Raw genomic sequence first — 24,284 nt, 5'->3', positions numbered from 1 at the left:
GTTATATTTGAGAGGAACAGGTAGCAATGAGATAGTAATGTCTAAAGAATGAGCACAAAATATGAGAAAAGAGGTTATCAGAGAACAGATTTATCCTTCCAAATTATTGTCAGAGGACAAAATAATTAAACCAGTATTTTTATTATTTAATTATATAGTTGATTGTTTTCTTCAAGATATTGAATATATCATCATGACCAACTAGGTATATCATTATTTACTTATTTTTAACTTACTTATTTTTTATTATTTATTTATTTAATTTACTTATTTTTAACTGTTTAACAGACACAAAGACAATTATGATATAAGTCCAGTTCTTAAGCAGTTTTTCAAATACTAAGAAAAAGGTATGGTGAGATCAGTGGCACTAGAAGGAGTAATAATGAAACAGGTAGGAAGGGGAGAGGCAAACAAATATTTTTAGAAGTAATTATATCTAGACAACAGTCTTAAAGGATGGGCAAGAGTTAACCAGGTTATTATAATCTGAGATTCCCTGAAAGCAGAGCCTGTAGTCAAAATTTGTGTACAGATAATTTATTGGGAGAAATCATTCTAATCAGAGAAAGCAAACTGCAGGACCCAAACAAGCAAAGACGGAAATTTAAAATAAGTAGTACAGTCAATTTGCTCACCAAGATAAAAAAAAATAATGGTACTCGATCACGTGGAACTTTCTGAAGAACTTTGTAAAATATTTTCAAATTATCCAACCAGCAGATGAAAAAGAGGAGACATGTACAGATAATTCTGTTTGTTCCAGGATGGCACCCAGGCACCAACCACTGCTCACTCATTCATGAGTTCTAAAAAAACTTCCATAAGTATCTTATGCTATAACATCAGAGAATCCCAGGGCAGGGTATGAGATGTGTTTTCAGGCCAACACTCATGAGAAACTGCTTAATAATACCACAACATTACTCACAGAGTTTCTGAAGTCAGAGTGGGGCATAAAGAAAGTGAAGAGAGGCTGGCAAAGTGTCTCATTCACAGGCAAGGGGAAAGAAGGCCACAAAGACATTGAGAAGTGACACAAGGTAAGGCTCCAGATGTGTGCAATAAGAGTAATGTTGAAAAGTGCTGTTTCAAAAATATTCTGTGTATAGCAAGGTATGGTGAGACAAGAGACTGGAGAAGTAAATTGAACTTTAAGAAAAAAAAAATGCCTGTGTGTATCAGCTTTGCTTTAAATGCAATGTTTTCTCAAACTTTGTGTCAATCTTTATCAAACAAATTAAGAGGATTTAAATGCTACCACAGTTTTAATGATTTTGTGAGTATTTTTTATTTTTATTTTTATTTTTTTGACAGGCAGAGTGGACAGTGAGAGAGAGAGAGAGAGAGAGAGAAAGTCTTCCTTTACCGTTGGTTCACCCTCCAATGGCGGCTGCAGCCAGTGCACCTCGCTGATCCGAAACTGGGAGCCAGGTGCTTCTCCTGGCCTCCCATGCAGGTGCAGGGCCCAAGGACCTGGGCCATCCTCCACTTCATTCTGGGGCCACAGCAGAGAGCTGGACTGGAAGAGGGGCAACTGGGACAGAATCCAGTGCCTTGACTGTGACTAGAATCCCGAGTGCCGGCGCCACTAGGTGGAGGGTTAGCCTATTGAGCTGCAGCATCGGCCATTGTGAGTATTTTAAAATATACTTTATATGAGTGAAGTTGAACATCTTTTCATTCGATTATCATTAGTAGTCCTTGCCTATTTCCTTGCTGCACTATGGTGCTTTTATTGTGTTGAACTCTTTGTTTAGTGGAGAATCAACTCTTTGATTATAATTTAAATGAAAAATATTTTATCTCAAAAATAGTAAGGAAATTTTAAATGAAAAAAAGAAATTTTGAATATATTCTATAATTAATAGGAAATAAATTAATGATTTAGAGGAGTGTAATAATTATTAGTGATTCAACATATAATAACATTGTTGGAAGCTTCAGGATGGGAGATGATGTCTGAAAGCAAAAAGGGAAAGGAGGAGAAGAAAATAACTATTTGAAGATCAGTTCTCTACTTCAGGAAATACTGTATTGGGTCAGTTCTCAAATAGGGCAAATTTACCACCTAACAAATATTTGGCAGTAATTGGACACATTTTGTTCATCAAAAGGGGGACAAGAGTGCTACTAAAACTAGTGGAAAGAGGACAGTGATACTACTGTAAATGAAATGCACAGAACAATCATCAAAAACAGAATTCTCCAGCCCCCAATGTTAACACCACCAAGACGGAGGTATTTTGGTACAGGTGAGAACATGGATACACATACATACACAAGAACATATATAAAGCTTGAGGACACTAGAGAAATAAAAACAACAAAGAATTATCAGAAGATCCAGCCACAATAAAATATCCAGAAAGAATTTTAAATGCTGAAATAATTTTGGGTTGAAAAAACTTTGCTGAGAACATACATCTTAGCAATACTGAGTTTTTCAACTTCTGAATATATTTCTAAACTTATTAATACTTTCTTCTAACTCTCACAGATGTTATTTGTAGTTTTAAGTAGAGATCTTTCACATCTTTTCAAAAATATCTTTTGAAGCATTTTTGTTTTATGATGCTCTTAAAAATGTTTTTATATCATTTTCTGACTATTACGAATATAAAAATGAAATTGTTTTTGTATTGATTTTACTAAATTATTTTATTAATTTTCTGCCATAGATGATTTTATAATCATATGTTTATATAATTGAAGAGTTGAGGGCACAATATTAGATGTTAAATTATTCAACACAATGAGTATTTTCAGATATGTTTCAAATAAAAAACTTTCATTCAAATGAAATTATGTATGGTAGTCCAAAAACCTCATCACATAAACCATACTGTCTTTGGCTAAAGCTGATGTGAGGTGTTTGTGTGGAATGGGGGACTTAAAATCTTGCCTTCTTTGTTCAGCAACTCCCATTTTGGATTATATGGAAACCTGGCAGAAACTTCAGTGATTCCAACACACAAAACTACCCAATTCTGATCCAGGTTCTAGAGACTCTGCATTTATAATAAGCATTTAAATTCTACGAAATTGCCCACTTTCTATAATTCTTGAATAAACCACTTTTTTGTTCAATGATAATATGAAGTAAACAGAAAAATAAGCACAACTCTTCAAATGGGACTATTTGAAAACAACACTAGAGAACAGAAGGAAAGTGAGGGGACTTTGAGTATAAGCAACGCGTAGAGTAGGACTCAAAGATGGTTAATAATTCTAGGAAAATCCAAATTTCATATTAAAGACATGGAAAAGAAAAAAATAATGGGTCAACACAAAAACTATATATTTAGATAGATATAAATAGCAGAAGCTTTTGGATTAAATTGTGAAAGGTTAAATCCTTTTCAATTTATACTACTATGTAACCTTAGCCAACTTCCTTAATCTCTTTAACCCTTAATTGATTTCTTATAAAAATGAGGGGTTTTTTTTCAGGTTATATACATAAAACACTTACATTTTATCGGATACTCAGTTAACAGCATAATTATTGGTTTCTTAAAAAGAACAGACTGTCCCACTTCACTCAGCATCATTCTATATCATGCTAGCACTCCCACAACTGTAGCTGAATAAACTAAATGGTAATGGTGACCTTGAGTACATTTGATTTTTAGAAATGATGGCATAATAGCAAAAGCATTCATGCTGTACAAAAAAATCAATTCCAGGTAGATTAAAAACCTAAATGTGAAAGGCAAAGCCATAAAGCTTTTAAAAGATAATAGGGAATAATATATTAATGCCCTTGACAGGAAGGGATTTCTTAAACAAAACACAAAAAGCAGTAACCACAAAGAAAAATATTAATAAACTCAGTGATGTTAAAATTATGGTCATAATTTTGCCTTTTTCAAAAGACATTTAAAAATGAAAAGCTATAGAACAGAAAACTTTATTTGCAATACATATAGCTGATACAGGACTTTTATCGAAATTTTATATGAAGAAAACTCCTTAGAAGCCAGATAAACCAATAAAAACTTAGGTAAAACCCTTAAAACAAGCATTTTACAAATTAAGAAGCCAAGTTTACAACAAATGTGCAGAAAGGTGCTAAACTTCAGTGCATCACTCAGGAAAATACTAAACTTTAACATCTTTCTTAATACCAAAATGCATTATAAGAATGATATAGAGGGGTCTGTGCTGTGGCACAGCGGGTTAAAGCCCTGGCATGAAGTGTTCGCATCCCATATGGGCACCGGTTCTAGTCTTGGCTGCTCCTCTTCTGATCCAGCTCTCTGCTGTGGCCTGGGATAGCAGTAGAAGATGGCCCAAGTCCTTGGGCCCCTGCATCCACATGGGAGACTCGGAAGAAGCTTCTGGCTCCTGGCTTCAGATTGGCACAGCTCCAGCAGTTGTGGCCATCTGGGGAGTGAACCAACAGATAGAAGACCTCTCTCTTTGTCTCTACCTCTCTCTGTAACTCTTTCTTTCAAATAAATAAAATAAATCTTTAAAAAAAAAAGTCAAAGGCGGCCGGCGCCGTGGCTCAATAGGCTAATCCTCCACCTAGCGGTGCCGGCACACCGGGTTCTAGTCCCGGTTGGGGCGCCGGATTCTGTCCCGGTTGCCCCTCTTCCAGTCCAGCTCTCTGCTGTGGCCCCGGGAGTGAAGTGGAGGATGGCCCAAGTGCTTGGGCCCTGCACCCCATGGGAGACCAGGAGAAGCACCTGGCTCCTGCCTTCGGATTAGCGCGGTGTGCTGGCCGCAGCGCGCCAGCCGTGGCGGCCATTGGAGGGTGAACCAAAGGCAAAAGGAAGACCTTTCTCTCTGTCTCTCTCTCTCACTATCCACTCTGCCTGTCCAAAAAAAAAAAAAAAAAAAAAAAAAAAAGTCAAAGGCAACGCAGGGATCAGGAAGATAAGCCCCTTCCTCCTGCAAAGCTCTTGCAAAGCCTCCCTCCACAATGCTTAACATCCAAGTGCAGCAAAGAAAATGCTTAAAGCTTCATTAGAGCACAGCAGGTCTTTTAAAAAATGGTACAGTTAGAGATGAGTAGCCATTGTAAAGTGTCACAGCAAAGACAGAAAGAGACATACGGGATTTCAGTAACATTCTACCAGTAACATTCTGTGTGGTAGATCCACATTACGTTCACAGTATTATATATCTCAATAAGTTATTGATTTTAAAAAGCCACAGAATCTTTGCTAAGCCACTTAGTTTCTTCTGATCTTGAATCATTCTTGTTGAAATGGAAATGGTAATATCAGTCCAAATGTATCAAGTGATCCTCACTTTAAAATAGAAAATCAGGAAAAAATAATATGTACAAATGCATTTTGAAGGATGTGCATAAATATATAAATTCAATACATAAAATTATTAATTTACTAATAATTTAGAAAAGTTCAGTTTTTTTCAAGGTCTTCCTTCCGTTGGTTCACCCCCAAATGGCTGCTAAATTCTGTTAGGCTACACACAGACAGAAACCAGTGAATTCCACATAAAATTGAGTGAACAACTCTATGTTTCAGAAATCTTATGTGCCCATGAGTTAATGTAAAAAATGTATGGCAACACATTGCGAACTGTTTAATCTTGGTTAAAATCTAATTTAAAAAAACATTTGATGTACAGTTTAAACACATCTTCTATAACTATTATGTTTTAAAATAATAAGTTCTGAACCATAGAGTTCATTAATAAGTTAACAAAATGCACTCAATAATTACTATATTCTATATTTCAAATACTACTATATTGAAAATTGAATGTAGATTATTTAAGGGCTTAGAAGATAAAAATCTCACTTAAAATCAGAAACCCTGACTCCTCAGTTTATTTTGACTTGTGTAACAGTTGAAATAGCTCTGACATCTCCCGTTACCTGTGTAAAATGCAAGCACTCAGTAGCTGGATGACAATGATAAAGTGCAAACTAATGGTGTTCACCCTCCGCACTAACCCTGATGTGCTTGGCCTTTTCAAAACAGGGAGGCTAATGTCTAACAAGTCATGTAAAAGTCAAAATGAATGAACCTTAAAGTAAATGCAACATAACATCCTTTGCATTTCAGTTTTCTTTGAAATATCATCACTTTACGACTGGTGCCAACGCCAAAAGGCAACAATACTGGGTAAATTTTGAAATGTGTGTTGATGGTAAGCAATACAGTAAAAAAAAAAAAAAAAAAAAAAAAAAAAAAAAAAAAAGGTTGAATCATTTGCTATGATTTGACAGTTTCAGCCCTCAGTTTTTGCTTTGGTAATCAAAAATGCTGGTACTAGTGCAAGATACTTTCTCAAAAATTATTACAAACTAATTTTCAATCAAAAGTTAGTACAAGGGGCCAGCGCTGTGGTATAGTGGGTAAAGCCACCACCTACAGTGCTGGCAACCCATATGGGCACTGGTTCTAGTCCCAGCTGCTCCACTTCTGATACAGCTCTCTGTTATGGCCTAAGAAAGCATTAGAAGATGGCCCAATTCCTTGGGCCCCCCTGCACCTGCCTGAGAGACCTGGAAGAAGATCCTGGCTCCTGGCATCAGACTGGCACAGCTCCGGTCGTTGTGGCCAACTGGGGAGTAAGCCAACAGATGGAAGACCTGTGTGTGTGTGTGTGTGTGTAACTCTTTCAAATAAATAAATATTTTTTAAAAAAAAGTTAGTACAGGGGCTGATGCTGTGGCGCAGTACGTTAATCCTCTGCCTGCAGTGCTGGCATCCCATATGGGTGCTGATTCAAGCCCTGGCTGCTCTGCTTCCAATCCAGCTCTCTGCTATGGCCTAGGAGAGCAATGGAAAATGGCCCAAACGCTTTGGCCCCTGCACCCATGTGGGAGACCCAGATGAAACTGCTGGCTCAGGATTGGCTCAGCTCTAGCCACTGCAGACACTTGTGGAGGGAACCTGCAAATGGAAGACCTTTATCTCTGTCTCTCCCTCTCACTGTAACTCTACATCTAAAATAAAATAAAATCTTAAAAAAAAAGTTAGTTCAGCAGCTTGTGAAAATGTTAGCTTCATTGTAGAAGATACTGGAAATGGAAGACTTCTTGAAAACTTAGTACATGCAGTTGTTTTGCACTTGTATGTGAAATTAGTATGCATAACCTTGCATAGTATAAATATGTTTGTCTTTTTTTTTTTTTACTTTTCTCTGTTATTTAATGGATCAACAAGGCTACAAAATGCTCAAACTTATGATTTAGTAAGTAGCCTATCAAAGTAAAGTCCCATATTTGTTCATGACATTTTTGTTTGTTCCTAACATATAACATAATTCCTGATGTAAATGACATACTATGTTAATCATTATATTAAAAGCAATAAAAGTAATTTATATTGTACATGTATAGTGGGTTAGTTTAATATATTTATATTATATATATATATATATAATTTATCTCCTACTCTGACAGAATACTAGATCTATTATCACATTTCTAAGGCTAGAAAGGTGAGAGAAAAGAAACTGTCAGTGATGATATACTATAGAAAAAAGGGTGATTAAAAATTGAGTATAGTATTAGTAAATAGGGACTTACATGATATGAAGTCCAAGGATATCGGCCTAAAAACAATAAAATTAGGAGAAAAAAATCAGAACTTCAAACAGGAAATAAAATGCTTCCTCAGCTCTGACTTAAATCAGCCTAAGGCTTTTATAGTTGCGAATTCTGTCTCTCCAGTTCCTTCTTTTAGAGACATCTTAAATATTTAAAGGCCTTGCTCATTCTCCTTTAAACAGAAACTTCAACAAAGCAAAGGCTAGGACATGATCTTGCAATAATTGTAAATTATGGTTTGTGGCCCATATTCTTCAGGTAAGATTTTAAAACTCATTTCCTTAGGGTGAGGATGGGGTGTTGTTTTTATTTCAGAAATCTGCTACTTCATGAGGTAGAAATTTCAGTTGTCTAAGGGTTGTGTTTGAAGGTTGATACTTCAAAGTCCTTCATAGGGGGACCACAGTAACTATTCTCCATAATCAATATCAATATTGTAACTATTGAGGATGAAATCTTATATTTTTAGATCCACACTTACTGAACCCAACCACATATTATTACTTGAGGCACCTAGCAAAGGCATAACTGATAATCAGTCACCATGTGTTAGAATAATATCCTATACATTTTAAAGATATATAAGGCTTTTTATATGGTATAAAAGGGTACGAATGCAAGATTTTCAATGAAGTGAAGGGTGAGAACAATGATTTTTTTCAAGATTTACTTATTTTTATTTACTTGAGAAGCATAGTTACAGAGAGGGAGAGGTCTTCTATCTGTTGGTCTACTCTCCAAACAGCTGGAGTTGAGCCAATCCTAAGCCAGGAGCTTTTTATGGATTTCCTACACAAGCACAGGGGCCCAAGTACTTGGGCCTTTTTCTACTGCTTTCCCAGGCCATAGCAGAGAACTGGGTCAGAAGAGGAGTAGTCGGGACTCAAACCAGAGCCATATAGGATGCCAGTGCCACAGGTGGATGCTTAACCCACTATGCCACAGTGCCAGCCCCCAGAACAGTGGTTCTTAATTTGGATCAATTTTGCCTCTCAGGGTGTATTTCATAAGAATTAGAGGCATTATTGATTGTGACTGGTGGAGGGAGTGCTACAGATATTTTGTGGAGAAAGGCCAGGAATGTTGCAAAACAATGAACCTCTACCTTCTGCCCTCTGCCAGCTCCCCACACACATACTTTCGAGTTATTTGATCCAAAATGTCAATAGTTCCAAGATTTAGAGATCCCAGTTTAGGAAGGTTAAAAAATAGGCTACCTAGATGCACATGAAAACATAACTGCAGAGTTTAATTGGACTGTGGAATAACTGTGTCTTGGGGAACCAGAAGGTCCTGTTCCACAGAAAAGCCTATCATTGAATTGATTAAAGGATGTTTTGACTGAAATAAGAAGGGTAACATTAATATGCCTAGTCCTAACTAGCAATGAGATTTGTTTAATTAAACACTAGTAAAAACGGGAATAAGATCTAAAAATATTACTGATATAGTCTAGTCATATGAATATATCAACCATGACCAACTCATGATCTATGAAACAAGTGGTGCTCATACAGACTCAGGATCTCTTCTTCAATTTCAGGATGAGTTTAGAAAGCTGCTTCTCTCTTGATAATCTCCTCATATGAAAAAAAAAAGGATAATTATTTTCCAATAGGAATTATTTTGTAAAATAAAGTAGGTAGTCTGAATTGTATGAATATAACCTTTCCCTTTGAGACTTTATAAAATAATGTATAATGAATGTATTTTGTTACTTGTCCAATGACATGCTCTCTAAGAATTGGTGGTATTTTATTTTTTTAAAGATTTATTTATTTATTTAAAAGTCAGAGTTACACACAGAGAGAAGGAGAAGCAGAAAGAGAGAGAGAGAGAGAGAGAGCGCCTTCCATCCACTGGTTCACTCCCGAACTGGCCAAAATGGTCAAAGTTGTGTCAATCTGAAGCCTCCGGGTCTCCTACACGAGTACAGGGGCCCAAGGATTTGGGCCATCCTCTGCTGCTTTCCCAAGCCATAGCAGAAAGCTGGATCAGAAGTGGAGCAGCCGGGAGTTGAACTGGCGCCCATATAGGATGCTGGCACTGTAGGCAGCGGCTTTATCCGCTAAGCCACAGCACCAGCCCTGGTGGTATTTTATTACTGTTCGGATATTTTGAATTGATCATTTATTTGTTTTTAAAGTATATATTTTTTTCTTTTATTTTTAGTTATAAGACAGTGAGAGAGAGAGAGACAGAGAGAAAGGTCTTCCTTCCGTTGGTTCACCCCCCAAATGGCCACCACGGCTGGCGCGCTGCACTGATCCGAAGCCAGGAGCCAGGTGCTTCTTCCTGGTCTCCCATGCGGGTGCAGGAGCCCAAGCACTTGGGCCATCCTCCACTGCCGTCCTGGGCCACAGCAGAGAGCTGGACTGGAAGAGGAGCGACCAGAACTAGAACCCGGTGCCCATATGGGATGCCAGCACCACAGGTGGAAGATTAACCAAGTGAGCCATGGTGCTGGCTCCCGTTAAAGTATACATTTTTAAAAACTATCTGTAAGTGTAAATTCAACATTTCTATTTGACATAAGTTGTTTATCTTTTAGAAATACAATTTGGGACATGCTCAATCGGACTTGCCCCAAATGGTGGAGTTAGAAATGTGCCAGGGGATTCCAATACAATCCCATCAAGGTGTCATGTACCAGTGCCATCTCAGTAGTCCAAGTGATCAATTTCAATTCACAACTGATCACACTGATAGGTCTAAGAGTCAAAGGGATCACATAAACAAGACTAGTGTCTGTGAATACTAACTGATAGAATAAAAAAGGGAGAGAACAATCTAACATGGGAAGTGGGATTCACAGCAGACTCATAGAATGGCAGATGTCCTAAACAGCACTCTGGCCTCAGAATCAGCTCTTAAAGCACCCGGATCTGGCTGAAAAGCCCATGAGCGTATTTCAGGCATGGAAGCCAAGACACTGACAAAAAAAAAAAAAAAAGAAAGAAAGAAAAAAGAAAAAAGAAGACCTACATGAAAGGTCTCTGATAGCGAGATCCCAGTAGAAAGAACGGGCCATCAAAGAAGGAGGTACCTTTCTCTGAAGGGAGGAGAGAACTTCCACTCTGACTATGACCTTGTCTAAATAAGATCGAAGTCAGCAAATTCAAGAGGCTTCCATAGCCTTGGAAACTCACGACTAGAGCCTAAGGAGATTTCTGATGCCATAAACAAGAGTGTCAAATTGTTAAGTCAACAACAGGAGTCACTGTGTACTTACTCCTCATGTGGAATCTCTGTCCTTAATGTGTTGTTCAATGTGAAGTAATGTTATAACTAGTACTCAAACAGTATTTCACACTTTATGTTCTGTGTGGGTGCAAACTGATGAAATCTTTACTTAATATATACTAAATCAATCTTCTGTATATAAAGATAATTGAAAATGAATCTTAATGTGAATGGAATGGGAGAGGGAATGGGAGATGGGAGGGGTGTGGGTGGAAGGGGAAGTTATGGTGGGAAAAGTCATTGTAATCCATAAACTGTACTTTCGAAAATTATATTTACTAAATAAAAGTTCTAAAAAATGGGAAAAGGCAAAAAAAAGAAATACTAATTAAAAGCATAAATAATTATGAATGCTTCAATTTTTCTCTTGTAAGCAAACAATTAGAGGGTAGAACAATCCGGATCTTAGCTTAATGATGATAATATGGTAATATTCTCTAGAATTACCCACCATCCTAACTTTTTTAGAGTTTGTTAACCTTTAACCAGTACTGTTTTTCTTTAGAATTAGTATCTTCCAAAGTATCTGCTACGGAAGAAAAGTTTACGATTAGATCATGCTACATAAGTGCTTATTCTGAATTTTGTTTGAATGGGGAGTGTTTGTATTATGCAGTTGAGTTTTTGGTTTTGTTTTGTTTTCATCTGAAGAGGAGGAGTGAAACATACAAATACCTTTCCAAAACTGCACCAGGAAAAATACAGAGATAAGAAGAAGTGACTTTCAAATGGATGCAAAAGTGATCTCAGTGAATCACCAACCCCAGTACAGCACATTTGCATCTGCTTTGATGGGAGTAGTCAGAGTATTAGTGAAGAGGATCACAGAGTTACACTCAGCACTGTTAATATCCTTCAAGAAATAAAAACAAATGTTTTCCTCCATTCTTCTTTTAATCATTTTCAGTTTGAAGTATAGATTTCCAAACACACAGAAGTTCATTGAGAATGTTTCTATAGGATATTTTTGAAAGTGAAGAGCACCTTGAGTTCAATCTCTCTCAGATAGAAAATTGGTCTTTCAGAGTTCAGGACAAATGTATAGCATACAATATCCTTGCATAAATATTTTTCTGAAACAAAATTATTGCTAAATGTTTTTTATTAACTGTAGCATTCTGATTTGTTACTCTGCTGAGAGCTCTCTCTATATATTACTTCATCCAATCCCATATATATGCAAAACTATCAAATATTTACTGTCATTACTATTGTGATAAAATACTAAGGAAAAAAAAAGGTACATAAGATAGATATTGGAGCCAGTGTTGTGGCGCAGTAGGTTCAGCTACTGGCTGTGATACTGGTGTCCATGTGGGCACTGGGTCAAGTCTGAACCGCTCCAATTCTGATCCAGCTGCCTGCTAATTTCCTGGGAAAGCAGCAGAAGGTGGTTAAGTGCTTGGGCCCTGGCCACCCATGTGGGAGGCCTGGGTGAAGTTCCTGGCTCCTAGATTCAGCCTGGCTCAGTTCTGGCCACTGTAGTCATCTGGGGAGGGAATCAGCAGATGGAGGATTTCTGTCTCTGTCTCTCTCTTTCTCCCTCTCTCTCCTCTGTCTCTCCCTCTCTTTCTATAATTTTGAATTCCAAGTAAGTAAATAAGTCTTAAAAAAAGAAAAGGTAGATATCAAATAGATAAATGGCATAGATAAACATGAACCCATGTCTACCTTGACTCCTCAATTTTCACCTTCAGTGTTTATACTCTACTGTCCCTCAAGCAAGAAACACGGCCAAGGGTTTCAGGACAGAAAGAAAATCTGCATGACATCTGAGGGTTAAATAATAGATTAGATCACTACTACAGTTATTTCCATTAAATGGTAGCAAATGGAGAACTCTAATGATTGCTGTGTGGAATTCTTGGGAAAATATGTCTTCATAATAGTATAAAGTTTAGTCATGTCCAGAGAAGCATGTAATTTCAAATTCACAACCACATTTTCCGTTCTTTTGAGGCGGGCAACTTTTACTTGCTTAAAAAGCTGTAGGTTAGGCTAGGAACAAAGATTATAGATCTAGGTTTTTAGAGCAATAAATGGGATCCAAACAGTGAAGGATAATAACATAATTTCTAATTCTGACTTTCATCTGTTTTGGCTATTTGGTACATTGAACAGCTACTTCTACCCTGTATTCCTTGAAACAAAGATTTTGCCCTTTCTCTGCACTTAGATCACTTGCTCCATTCTTCACTCTACCTTAGAACCCCAGAAAATTACAATCAGCTGTTAACTCTACCTACAAGCATTTCTGTAGAGATTTGAACATTCAAGACAAGACTCTGTTGTTTCTAAACATATTAACAGTATATATGGCCAGCGCCACAGCTCACTTGGCTAATCCTCCGCCTGCAGTGCCGGCACCCCAGGTTCTAGTCCCGGTTGGGGCGCCGGATTCTGTCCTGGTTGCTCCTCTTCCAGTCCAGCTCTCTGCTGTGGCCCAAGAAGGCAGTGGAGAATGGCCCAAGTGCTTGGGCCCTGCACCCACATGGGAGACCAGAGGAAGCATCTCGTTCCTGGCTTCAGATCAGCACAGCACGCCGGCTGTGGTGGCCATTTGGGGGGTGAAACAATGGAAAAGAAAGACCCTTCTCTCTGTCTCTCACTGTCTAATTCTGCCTATAAAAAAAAAAAAAAAAAAAAAAACAACAACAGTATATAGCAGCTGAGGAGAAAGGTAAGTCTCCTTATATCTCTAATAAATTTTTATTTATTTTTATTTATTTTTTTGACAGGTAGAGTTATAGGCAGAGAAAGAGACAGAAATGTCTTCCTTCTGCTGGTTTACCCCCCAAATTAATAAATTTTTAAATATCAGGGTAACAGTAATGTATGTTGAAGAAATGCTGAACAGATATTAGTGCTAGGATATGCCAATAAAATTCATTTAGGTTTTCTAAAAAGTTTAAATAATTAATATTGACACAGCACATTTGCAATCTTAAGGGATTTCAGATGCTTAGAATTGGATTGATCGAACTGGTCTGCTTGTGTCCTCCCTTTTTGTACTTATGTATTACTAAAATTTATGTAATAGTTCATTTTAATATAATAAACTTTTATGATCATACCATCCAAAATGAAGGCCAGATTCTTGAAAGTATCTCCTTTATGGCTCCACAATTTTCAGATAACTATACATTTCCTTCATCCAACTACTCCACCCAAAGAAACTATCATCTGCATTTTTCTGTTCACAATTCTCTTGCTTCTCTTTTAATGTAGAGTTTTAAACTCATATGCTGGGCTGGCACTCTGGCATAGTGGGTAAAGCTGCCACCTGCAGTGGGAGACCCAGAAGAAGCTCCTGCCTCCTGGCTTCAGATCAGTGCAGATGGAAGACTGATCTCTTTCTCTCTCTCTCTCTCTCTCTCTCTCTCTCTCTCTCTCTCTCTGTCTCTGCCTCTTGTAACTATGCCTTTCAAATAAAATAGATCTTTACAAAAACTCTTATACGTTTCAATAAAGAGCATGTGACTTAAGTTGTTTTAAACTTTATTAAAAAGTGTATTATTCTACATGTAGTAATTTAGAATATATCTTTACTGAACAATATGCCATTAGTATTCACATATAATTGATGTAATTTTTCCAATTTAGTTGTCCTATATTCCATCATATAAAGATACTTTGTATTCATCTACACTCCTGTTGATGAGCATGTGAGGTGTTTCTGGGGTTTTGTTATTATAAACAGTGTTGCTGTAAACATTTTTATAAACATTTTCTGCTATCCACACCTACCTATATTGAATTTCTCTTAGATTTCTATAGAGGATTAGAATTTCTGGTCCATAGGGCATCACTATATCAAAATTGATAAGATAACATTAAAATGGTTGTAGATTTCACAGTCCCATCTCCAGTTCCACCTCCAGTTTAAAAGACAAATATGGTTGGCCAGCGCCGTGGTTCACTTGGCTAATCCTCCGCCTGCGGCACCGGCACCACAGGTTCTAATCCCAGTTGGGGCACCAGATTCTGTCCTGGTTGCTTCTCTTCTAGTCCAGCTCTTTGCTGTGGCCCATGAAGGCAGTGGAGGATGGCCCAAGTGCTTGGGCCCTGCACCCACATGGGAGACCAGGAGGAAGCACCTGGCTCCTGGCTTCAGATTGCCGCAGCGGGCTGGCCGTGGCGGCCATTTGTGGGGTGAACCAACAGAAAGAAGACCTTTCTCTCTCTCTCTCTCTCTCTCTCTCTCTCTCACTAACTCTGCCTGTCAAAAAAAAAAAAAAAGACAAATATGGTAAAACACCATGCATAGTCAAGATTTCAATATTTTTGCCCACATAATATTAAAATGATATCTCATAGTGGTCTTGATTTACATTGCCCTGACCACAAGTAAGGGTATACATCTTCTAAAATGTGTATTTACCTATTTACTAGACAATATGTTTCCTCTGATGTGAAATCTTGTTCATCCCCTTGTCCCATATCTATTCTTTCTGTTGTTGGTGCTTTACCTACTAATTTTTAGTTCTTTAGTTTGTCTTGTTAATGAATTCTTTATTGTCCAAATTTATTGCTGATAATTTTTCCTCCCTTATAATTTATGTTTTCACTTAGAATTATTATTGATGAACCAAATTTCTTAACTGTGATATTGTCAGTGATTGTTAAACCTAAAATATGCTCACTGGTATGTTTCACTAAGACAATCACCTTTTTGTTTTCAATATTGAAGACCTTAATATATCTGGAGATAGTTTGACTTTTGTTGATAGTTTGTTCTCCTATTCTATTCAGTCATCCCACATTTACTGGATCCTCCCACCTTTCCTTTCTGAAAGTGAGTCACCTCATAATTTGTATGAACGAATGAGTCTAGTTCTTTATTTCATTAGACAAGTTTTATATCCCTGAACCACTTACATGCCATAGTCATTACTGAAATTTATAATTAAGATCTGAGGTGAGTATTTAGCACAGAAACTTAAGTTGCCACTGGCTATGCCTACATCTCATAAAAGACTGTATGGTTCTAGTTCTAGTCACTGTGTTTCTAATCCAGCCTCTTGCTAATATGCAAACTGGTAGGCAGTGGATTGGATGATGCTTCACGTACTTGGGTTCCAGCCACCCATGTGTGAGACTTGGATGAGTTCTTGGTTCCTAGCTTTGATCTGCCCCAGCTCTGACTGCTACATGCATTTGGAGATTAAATTAGTAGGTAGAGGATATTTCTCTCTCTCTCCCTTTCAAATAAAATGAAAATAAATGCATAATAAATTTTCAAGTTTATAATTAAGTCCTTAAAAATAGTATGAATATATAATAAATTATTTATATAATGAAATACAAGGCAATCAAAATGAGTGAATTACATTTATATACAATAATATGTATGAAGCTTGGCAATATATCATTGGTAGAAAAAGTCCTATATTGTCATAGGTAGCACCGTATATTTTTCAATAAAATTAAAAAATCAAACTGTATATACTTATTATAGATACATAGGAAAATTAAAAGTAAAAGAAATTTATATAAAAAAAAATGTATAAAAGTGTTTTTCCTAAGATTTTTGACTAGAAAAATCAATAACTGTAATTTACCACATTAATACATCGAAGTAAAAAACAATATGGTTACTTCGAATAAGTGAAGGGTAACATGAAATTCAATCTAAATTCATGATTACAATAAACCCATTTAATAATTCAGTAATAGAGAGGAATATGGTTAATCCAATAAAAGTATCTTTGAAAAACAAAAGGTAGAGACTGTTGAGCCATGTCCATCTACCACCACAACCTCCAGATGCAAAACATGCAGTCATGGATAAAAATGTGCCGTTACAGAAGTCTGTAGCTGAGCAAGGAACTAAATTATCCCATGAAGAGATAAATTTTTTTCAGTGATTTCTAAAACTGTTGTAGGAAACTACAGGTCATTTTGGAGGATCATCTCAAACACTGAGCTTCTGATGAAATATGCTGAGAAAAACAACTGAGTTGTGACTACACAGAACACTGGGACCAATCTAGGAGCACGTCTGCAATAATGCAGTATGTCTCTGAAAAGTTCTTGATCTCAGCATTTTATAGAAAGAAAGCACAGTCCTCCATCTGGAAATGAAAGGAGACTATGAAGTTACTTGACTCTGGTTGTTCCTAGTGATGACAGGAAAGTGACTGTGGAATTGGCCACAACAAGCATACCAAGAAGCTTTTGAAAATAGTTAAAAGGAAATGCAGCCAATCTATCATACCAGGCTGATATCCAAGGAAACAAAACTGAAGTGGGAAAATTAACTAGCCTCCCAGTTTTCATTTGTCTCATACTCAAATTTCCATAATAGAATATTTTTTCCTCTGTAAAAATAGTTTTGGTCTATGGTGTGCAAAATGTTTGTTATTCTATATAATAATCTACCTTCCTTGTGTGGATTTTAATATTAGGAAAGTAGGGCCAGCTAACATTTGGGGAGTTATCTATTTTCATTTTCAAGTGTTTAATATAAGGATGTAGAAATTTTATGTAACTTCTAAGGGTTTTACATAGTACTTTTGGTACAGTGTAGATTCATAAAGCCCTTAAATGCTTCCACAATTAAGCAAAGAAATCTGCCACATATTGGTTTGTTCTGTTGACAGATAATGGGGATTCTGGTCAAAATGTAGTTACTGTAGTTACTTTAAAGGTTTGGATCTGAAGACTATAGTAGAAATAAATCTATGAAGAGATAATATGTGTATCTATAGAGTACATGATCTCAATGTGCACACTTTCTGACAACAGATACAGAAGTGTTCCTTTGGAGAAAGCTATGACACACTGTTCTGTGGCTAAGTATATAAATCTTCATATTCCATTATTTGTAGTGTTATTTGCTATTTATTATGTTAAAATATTTAGTTATATTTAAATGTTTGAGGCTACCTAAGAACAAAATACAAGTGAAAATGCAGTAGAAATGGAATGTTTGATACCCATTAGTTCAGGTATATAAGTCATAGCAGTAAAAAAGTAAAAAATATATTTAACTTTTGTCTTTTCTATTTTTGTTATAAATGCATGACTGTAGACAAAATTTGAGATGATAAATAGTTTTGTTTAATGTCTTATGACATTTGCAAGAATAATCTAAGCATAATTGTTAAGAACATATGTATTAAGTTGACATAAATGGAATGAAAGCTATACAAATGGACTTTAAAAAGCAAAAGATGGTCCATTATCATCCTTTTGCTGTCTTTTACTTGACATTAAAGCCAGAGTAATGAGATGAATATTTAGAAGTACCAAGGCTCAAAAGAAGGTAATAAAACTGTTTCTTTACACATGATATCATTTAAATAGAAAACCCAAAATAATATACAAATTATTATGAAGATTTGTTGAGATAGCTGGATAATGATTAGAATACAGAAGCCAATTGCCTCAACACATATTTCCTTCATTCCTCAGGGTCTGAAAATAACTTAAGAGTAGGGGACATGTAACAGAATCCTAATGCAAAAAGACCCACCATTTTCCATTCTGACTCTAATGGTAAATGACATAGAGTTAAGTATACTTTCACTCTACTACTTCTATTCAATCAAGAAAACTTATAAGAATACAGTACAAAGTGCTTATATTTAATATGTAATCTTAACTCCACTATAGTCTAGTAAGGTAAATGATACACATACTCAAGTACATTAACTGCTTGTGGTGTATGGGATCAACATTTACATGGCAAATATCAGATATAAGAAAATTAAGTTATTTTCAATCACAGGTCTCATGTTTATTCTGAATTCTCTATTACCATTTGGCAGTAAATAAACAAAACTAAAAGTTCCATTTAAGGTAACTTTATCTTCAATTTAAAAAAGATCACAGTTGTGTAAAAATATTGTTTTTTCATTGTGATATAGCACAACATAAATAGGTATATGCATGTGTGTGTGCAAATATATAAATTTAGCTACAGATACAAAACTTATCTTCAAATTTTACCAAGCAACACTTACCACTCACTATGCACCAAGTAAGGGGGCATTTGCACTTTCCTATTTCAAGCTGTTTTAAACCCACAAATTTATTTCATCATTTACTAATGAGTTATGACCAGCATTTTAAAAGGCACTGATGTAAAAATCACTGATCTAAAGCAAATTATTTTCACCTCAATTAACTCTGAACTGTCTGTCTCACTTTTTCTTATTTCCCTCCTGGAATAAGCTTAAATTATCAAGATGTAGCAATAGGGAAAGATGAGCGCTAAGCCTTTTTGTGGTATTATAGGCTATATCTGAGAATCAAGATGTTATCCCAAACTTACCAAGTTGTCCTCTCCTGCTTCCCCCAACATTTAACTCCAAGGAAGGTTAGAGGATTAATTATCTAAGATGCTTGGTCAAACTATTTGGCACTAGCCCTATTTCAATTTATCTGACTTTTCACCTATCCCCTATAATTTCTCTCCCAGCATAAAAAGAATATTCTATTTCCCACTATTTTATGTTATAAACTAGGCTTAGGACTTATATTTTATCCTTCCTTGGTAGTTTTTCTTCTTTCCTTTGCTGAGGTAACAAGTCCCCAGCTCAAAAATTAGTCATCATGGCAAAAGAAAAGCACTGCTAAGGAGAATTTTTAATATTTTTAAGATGTTATCCCAAATTTCTTGTGATATATTTCATCACTGATTATGGTATGCTATTATGTAGACAACTTATACAGTCAAAAACCAATAAGCAAATCTAACATCTTTATTACCTAATAAGTTAATTGTAACCCTAAGGGATAAGAGAAAGTAATATAAAACTGCTCTAGTGATTCTCTATTGCCTCTTCTCCCTTCTTCTATACCCCAATTTTCCATTGGATTTTTCTAGATGTGTGTGTCTTGGGCTCTTTAAAGGAAAAACAATAAAATAGATAAAAGAAAATCGAACCAACTGCCCTACTTCTTCTCTTCTCTCTGTTTTTCTATCAGCACTATGCCCTGAATCTACAACACATGGTTTTCTTGACTGTCTGCAAAACTTCACACTATGATTTATAAAATCTTGATATGCTGCATCCAATAAATTCAAATAAATACCTGTCCTGGCTCAAAATTAAAGGCAGCATTTAAAAACTAACTGAAACATGGACATTTTTGCATTACTTTTCTAGCTGCACTCACTCTTCTCAAATTTTATAATGTGTTAATATTATAGACTCATCACAACCAGCTCTAATATAATAGGAAATTTCATGAGATGTTTAATTATATTAATTAAATCGATTCTATCCCAATTAAATTAAAATATAGCTAAAGAAAAATTCCTTTAACTAACAAACATGCCATTTTGAAACCACAAGAAGTACTCTAAGATGCTATAAGTTATTTTTAAATTAATGCACTATCTGTAAACAAGAAGTTAAGTAGATTTGATTTTACAATAATTACACTGATGAATAAAGTATCTACTCTTAAATATCTAAATGTTTAGTAAACTGTTTTGTGAAGGCTTTGTGTCAATTAGAGAATTTGAGCACATTAACATGGTGCCTTATAAATTTCTCCTTTTGTCACTTTGTCATATTAATATAATAATTACCAGAGAAAATCACATAAAAAGTTACATCTAATAAGTATAATAAGTGATAATAAGTCAATGTCAAATTAAGCTAATCTTTCAAATTTTTTAAAATGTGATATATGCTGCCTTGTATTTTCAAATAATACTTACGAATACATGTGTGTTGCTTTCTTGCCTATTATCTTTCACTTTCCATCATTGAAAATCAGGGCCAGTCACTGTGATTTTGTGATTGCTCTTGTGCAAGTTGCAGAGGATAAAAGCACTTGACCTACATTTTCCTTTAGGCTCTTCCATCAGTAACCTGAAAGTAAAAATATCAGAGTTCACAGTGCGAATAATAATTTTTTCCCACTCCACCTCCCCTTTATTCTCAGGGTTCTGCAATCAACAGTGATAACATTTGAAGACGCTAATCAGTCAGACTCCAAGATTATTGATCCAGGAGCAAATGCATAAATGATTTCCTTTCCATTTCTTCATATCTGTGGGTAGTCCTGAAAAGAAATCCCAGTTACATCAATGACAAAATCTTCTACAAATAGATGTAGAAAGCCATAATATGTAGAGAAAAGAAAAGGCATGGAATTTTATAGCAGGATTAACCTTTATATTTGGTTTTGAGAGAAGCTCTGTTTTGCCACATGCTAAGCACACCTGCTATTCCCTATCAAGAGTCATCAAGAGTCAAGAAATATGAGGATAGTGATGGTTTAGCTATAAACATTCTTACAGTTCTCTCTTGGTTAGACACTTTAATATGTCATTTTGAGCTCTAAGAACAGCCTTTAGATCTACAAAGACATAACAGGGATACATGTTTGATCATGTACAGAGGAATCACACACACAGATTGGTATAAATGATAGAGAATTCAGATAATGAGATCTTCTTCCCTTCCACAAAGAGCTCCTAACAAGAGAAATTCAGGGTGCCGTTAACACTCCCTTGCATCCTAAAATCCCGGTTAATTTCAAACAGTACATCCTCATGACCAGCTAATAATGTGATATCCATATTCTTTCCTATCTTTTTATTCTCAGACCCTAATGTAATTCCTGTAGCGTAGCAGTAACACAAAATTTAGGCTCAGTTGAAGAATATAGAGGTATTTTTTTATGCCACTCAATCACAAAGAATTAAAAATCACAAAATCACAAATATTTCTAACTTCTAATAATTCAATAAAATTATATTTCTAAAACTCAACTTCAAATTTTCAACTTAAACATTCAAAGGGGAGGGTGGGTTAAGACTTTTGAGATTCATGGGAGTAAACATTAAATAATTAGCCCTTATTTTATTTGAAAATAATATAACTTGAAACTGCAGTCAAAAGCAGAAACAGAGGAAACTACATGGAAATTCATAAAGCCTACCATGTTAAGTAGATTTATTTTGGTTCTTCAACATTTTCTCTGCACAAAATATTTGTTCTGCTTGGAAGGGCTTTTACCTATCTTTAGGGCAAGAACTTACTGGTGTCCTTAAAAGAAAGATTATCTCTGGGCACACAAAGTGCTTAGCTTGCCAGGACAGTTGACCTAACAAGAAGAGTCTAGTGAATTACACTCACAGTGTATTCAGCCTTATAATTCTCTGATTCATCGGGAAGGAAAAATAAATGTTTTCTGAGGAGATTGTCAAAATACGCTTTCTTCAACCTTGTAGTTTACCTTACCACAGCTCTGAGATGAATATTTTAGGGGGGATTTAGATTTTTCTTCGCTAAGGACCTTTAGAGTTAAGATAGTTTCTCATCTGTCTGAATTTATTTAACCCTGGCTGTGCATAAAACAGAGAAAGACAGAAGAAGGAAATTCATTTGGAAGACTCACTGCCTCTGTGTTAGGCTTGATGCTGCACCAGGCAGATCATTCTTCAAGGTATACTTTTTTCCAAGATACACGAGGCAGTTGGCAGATGGCTTCCAGCTGTTCCATTCTTCAGCTCGCAGGTCAGGTGCAGGAAGCCACCTCTCCCTGATGTGGGACTACTCATGCACTAATCATACCAAAATTCCTTACTGGGTTAGCTAAGGCTAACCTCTCTCAGAACTTCTCCTTTGGTTCAATAGAACTCCACTTTCTTCCTTTCACAGGTATTTATCTGTAATATATATCTGTACCCTCTACCATCTCAGCATTCACTTAATAGAAATTCAAATTCATGGATAATGAAGACTTGTCCAAGAAAGCAAGCAATGAGATGGGGATTATTCACTGTGTTGCTAGATGAAGATCCAATCATATCACTGGTGGTATACAGGAACATAGATTATCCTAGACATGAGTGGCAGTCCTGTTGCTAAAATTTCAACAGAAATGAATTAGTGGAATATGGTGGAAGAGAATGCAGTAATAAGTTTAAGTATTTTAGGATTATGTCTAAATATTATGGATTCACTACAGAAAGATAAAGAACAGCTGAAGGTGAACACCAGGCAATTGAAAAACAAGTGTAAAAACCAGACAATCTTGGTTGCATTGAGGAAGCTCTTATCTTCTGTAGCAGAAGAACAGAGAAAGGGGAGGGCCATGTCTAGATTTAATTGTCTTAGTGACTGAACTGCCAAGAAAAGTAAATGCTACACAAAGGAAGGTCTGTTATGCAGAGATTAAACCCTTGGTTGAGAAAATCTGAAACTTTGACATTTAGGTGGATACTTCTAGAGCAGTCATATATGAATTGACTGACATCTCAGCCTCCTTCATAACTTCTGAGCCTGAACAAGTGACCTGATTCCCATTAAACACACACACACACAATCCATACACCATCTCCAACCCCATGATGGAATAAAATGAGTCTCTATCTTAAGAGGAAACAGAACACTTCCTCTGGATTTTACTTCACCAACCACCTTGGCAATACTACTAATAAGAAAGATTTAGTTGCAATGTGACCTTCCTAGAGCATTGCTAGGCTTGATATTTTTTGAGAAAGGAAACTGTATTACGAAGCATTTCTAAGACTTACTGGGCAAATCATGGCAGTAGCAAAGAAAGTAAAAACAGGGCTAGATTTTGAAGGTGATTGATAAAGTTAATGAGAATATACAACTGGGGCAGGGATAATGTATTGACTTTAGAGTGCATGCAGAATATACTAGATTTTTTTTTAAAGATTTTATTTATTTGTTTGAGAGCTAGAGTTACAGACAGTAAGAGGGAGAGACAGAAAGGTCTTCCATCCATTGCTTCACTCCCCAAGTGGCTGCAACGGCTGGAGCTGCACTGATCTGAAGCCAGGAGCCAGGTGCTTCTTCCCAGTCTCTCATGTGGGTGCAGGGGCCCAAGGACTTGGGCCATCCTCTACTGCTTTCCCAGGCCACAGCAGAGAGCTGGATTGGAAGTGGAGCAGCCAGAACTAGAACCGGAGCTCATATGGTATGCCGGCGCTGCAGGTAGAGGATTAACCTACTGCACCACAGCACCAGCCCCACAGAATATACTGGATTTAATATTATGGCAGAGTCAGTGAGCTGCTGCATGCTTGCAACTAGAATAACAATGAGAAGCATGAAGAAATGATGGCTTGTTAAAGGAACTTGCACTGACAGTAAAAGAAAAGATTAAAAGGAGTGAACTGGAAAACTACTATTTTTTGTTTTTTTTATAGAAAGTTTTTATTTAAAAAATATAAATTTCATAAATATAACTTTTGGATTATAGTGGTTCTTCCCCCCATAACCACCCTCCCATCCCCAAATCCTCCTACCTCCTACTCTCTCTCCCATCCCATTCTTCATTAAGATTCATTTCTAATTATCTTTATATATAGAAGGTCAACTCTATACTAAGTAAAGATTTCAACAGTTTTCACCCACACAGACACACAAAGTATAAAGTACTGTCTGAAGACTAGTATTACCATTAATTCTCATAGTACAACACAATAAGGACAGAGGTCCTACACGGGGAGCAAGTGCACAGTGACTGCTGTTGTTGATTTAACAATTGACACTCTTATTTATGA

At 36.2% G+C, this 24,284-nt stretch overlaps 1 long non-coding RNA gene across 2 annotated transcripts in view; it reads right to left on the bottom strand.

Annotated features, from left to right (window-relative positions):
• Positions 1–2,690: 2,690 nt before the first annotated feature.
• Positions 2,691–24,284, bottom strand: part of LOC127493549 (uncharacterized) — a 39,710-nt gene continuing 18,116 nt past the window's right edge. Inside the window, exons 2-5 of one of the 2 annotated variants that reach the window (XR_007923826.2) lie at positions 20,457–20,610; positions 9,053–9,114; positions 7,517–7,542; positions 2,691–4,389 (exon numbers count right to left, since the gene is read on the bottom strand). This is a non-coding gene — a long non-coding RNA (uncharacterized lncRNA). The remainder of the gene's footprint in view (positions 4,390–7,516; positions 7,543–9,052; positions 9,115–20,456; positions 20,611–24,284) is intronic. The other variant, XR_011385251.1, reaches the window with a different exon arrangement.

The sequence above is a fragment of the Oryctolagus cuniculus genome, chromosome 1, assembly GCF_964237555.1.
Source record: "Oryctolagus cuniculus chromosome 1, mOryCun1.1, whole genome shotgun sequence".
Taxonomy (NCBI): Eukaryota; Metazoa; Chordata; class Mammalia; order Lagomorpha; family Leporidae; genus Oryctolagus; species Oryctolagus cuniculus.
This window is presented reverse-complemented; position numbering and strand designations above follow the sequence as displayed.